The sequence below is a fragment of the Neovison vison genome, chromosome 10, assembly GCF_020171115.1.
Source record: "Neovison vison isolate M4711 chromosome 10, ASM_NN_V1, whole genome shotgun sequence".
Classification (NCBI taxonomy): domain Eukaryota; kingdom Metazoa; phylum Chordata; class Mammalia; order Carnivora; family Mustelidae; genus Neogale; species Neogale vison.
In genome coordinates this window covers 51,527,938-51,530,575 of record NC_058100.1, presented here as the reverse complement: position 1 = coordinate 51,530,575, position 2,638 = coordinate 51,527,938, and the positions used below count along the sequence as shown (strand labels likewise).

The 2,638-nt window shown below is 37.7% G+C and overlaps 1 pseudogene; it reads right to left on the bottom strand.

Annotated features, from left to right (window-relative positions):
* Window positions 1-731: 731 nt before the first annotated feature.
* Window positions 732-831, bottom strand: LOC122918923 (annotated as a pseudogene).
* Between the last annotated feature and the right edge of the window lie 1,807 nt (window positions 832-2,638).

Below are 2,638 nucleotides of genomic sequence, written 5' to 3'. Positions count from 1 at the left end.
TTCCAGAATGTCGTATAGCTGGAATCGTGTGTAGGCTTTTCACATTAGCTTCTTTCACGTAATAATATGCACTTAATGTCCTTCCATATCTTTTCAAGGCTTGATGGTTCCATTGTCTGGACCTACCATGGCTTATTTATCCATTAACCTACTGTAGGACTTCTTGGTTGTTTCCAGATTTTGGCAATTGTGAATAAAACTGCTTTAAACAACTGTGTGCATGTTTTTGTGTAGCCATAAACTTTTCAGCTCATTTGGGTAAATACCAAAGAATGCAATTCCCAGACCATGTGGTCAGAGAATATTAAGTTTTGTAAGAAACTGCCAAATTGTCTTCCAAAGTATCTGTACCATTTTGCATACCCATTAGCAATGGATGAAAATTCCTCTTGCTTCATATTCTTGCCAGCATTTGGTGGTGTTAGCATTTTGGATTTTGGCCATTCTAGTAGGTGTGTAGTGGTATCTCATGGTTATTTTAATTTGCAATAATGTAATGACATGTGATATCAATCAACTTTTAATATGTTTATTTGCCTTCTGTATCTTCTTGGGTGATATGTCTATTCAGTTTTTGATCATTTTTTAGAGTGTCCTAATGTAAGAATTTGATATAAATATACATTGTAAATAGATTAACACAATCAAGGTAATTAACATATCCAATACCTCACACAGTTAAGATTTTTCTGTGTGGGGAAAATACTTAAGGTCAACTCTTAAATAAACTCTTAAATATGGGCTGCTTCACAAATTTGCATGTCATCCTTGCACAAAGGCCATGCTAATCTCTGTATCATTCCAATTCTTGTATATGTATGTGCTGCAGAAGTGAGTACTTGAGGGGCACCTGTGTGGCTCAACTCAGGTCTTGGTCCTGGAGTCCTGGGTTCAAGTCTCGAATCAGGCTCCCTGCTCATGAGAGGAGTCTGCTTCTCCCTCTGACCCTCTCCCTTCTCAGGTTCTCTCTCTCTCTCTCATTCTCTCTCAAATAAATAAAATCTTAAAAAAAAAAAAGTGAGTACTTGAGGGGGTTTTTTCCCCATACATTTTTATAGTTGTTCCAATGCCGTTTGTTTAAAAAAATTCCCTATCTCATTGAATTGGCTCCAGACCTTGGTAATATTCAGTTGACTATATAGATAGATAGATCTATCTTTGATTTCACTGTTCTGCTCTGTACACACACAGACACACACATACACATTTTATTACCATATTGTTTATTCCAGGCTGGATTCATTATTACATTTTTAGAATAATTTATATACATTATTAAATAAAATTTAAATTTTTTAAATTCCATTTTAAGAAATTAAAATTAAAACATTTCATGGTTTCCTGAAAATATTGGGGGCCCTAGGCACTGTGCCTAAGGCTGATTGGACCTGATAGGGGTAAAGCTAGGTTCTGTGCATGTAGCCCCATCAGAAACTGGGTGCAGAGGCCTATGAAACTTTCCTCAGGAAAACAGGTGAGACTTGTGAGCCCTAAGCCTTATGGCAAATATCTAGGGGCCTATGATAGTTTACTTGCAATGTTATATTTTCATTGTATTATCCCTACGACTAAAGTCTTTTTAAATATTATGATAATGACTTAGTTGGTCTATGGGGAATTAAGGAAAATATCTTTTTAGTCAGAGTTCTCAGTTGTAAGCAACGAAATCTGCCTTTGGTTGACTGAGTAGAAAAAGAATTTTATTAAAGGGCATGAAGTAGTTCACACAATGGTTGGGGTTTTTGGAACATTAGGCTCAAGATTAAGCCTCAGGAAGAATGCCCAAAATGAGGAAAATGTTGCCACCACCAGCCCCTAGAAGTTACAGTTTGCCTCATGCAGTTATGTGTGAGGAGAGCAGTTGCAGTATTATCATGACAGTCGTTAGCGTCAATTATTATTTTTGCCAAGAATTCAATCTTGCAGCCCCTGTTCGGCTAGTGCAGAGAGACTGAATGTTTCATTAATAATTATATAAAAACACTTTGCCTCATTTAAAACCCAAAATATCTAAAAAACAGAAAGTCAAGAAAAAAAGGGAATTCTCCGTTTCTTAGGAATGTCTCGAGGAAACAAAACCATTACATAGTATATATCCTCAGGGCGCTCACAGATTTCTGAAGGAGGTAAGAGTATGCATAAAACCATTTTCCTGTATAAGCGAAATGGTAGGGGAGCAGAGAGGAGGAGACAATTTCAGATAAGGAGCGTTTGAGCCTTGAAGAATAAGCAGGATTTTGGTAAGCCGGAAAAGGAACATTCCACAAGAGAGGAAGCCAAGTGGGCAGATAAGGAGAACTAAATTGCAGGATGTATCTGAGGTTTTAAAATTTACAACTTTAACAAACTGAATACAGATTTTAGTACAAGTAATTATATTCCTCTGCAAACCAGTTTTCCCTGGACAGTAATAATTATCAACTGACAGCTGGGTTGACTAGGTGGCTCAGTCAGTTGGGTGTCTGACTCCTGGTTTCTGCTCGGGTCATGATCTCAGGGTTGTGGGATCTGGCTGACTCAAGCTCTGTGCTCAGCGGGGAGTCTGCTTGAGATTCTTTCTCTCCCACTCCTTGGGCCCTGCCCTCTGTGGTCACTGGTGCTCTCTGAGATAAATAAATAAATCTTGTAAAAAATTATC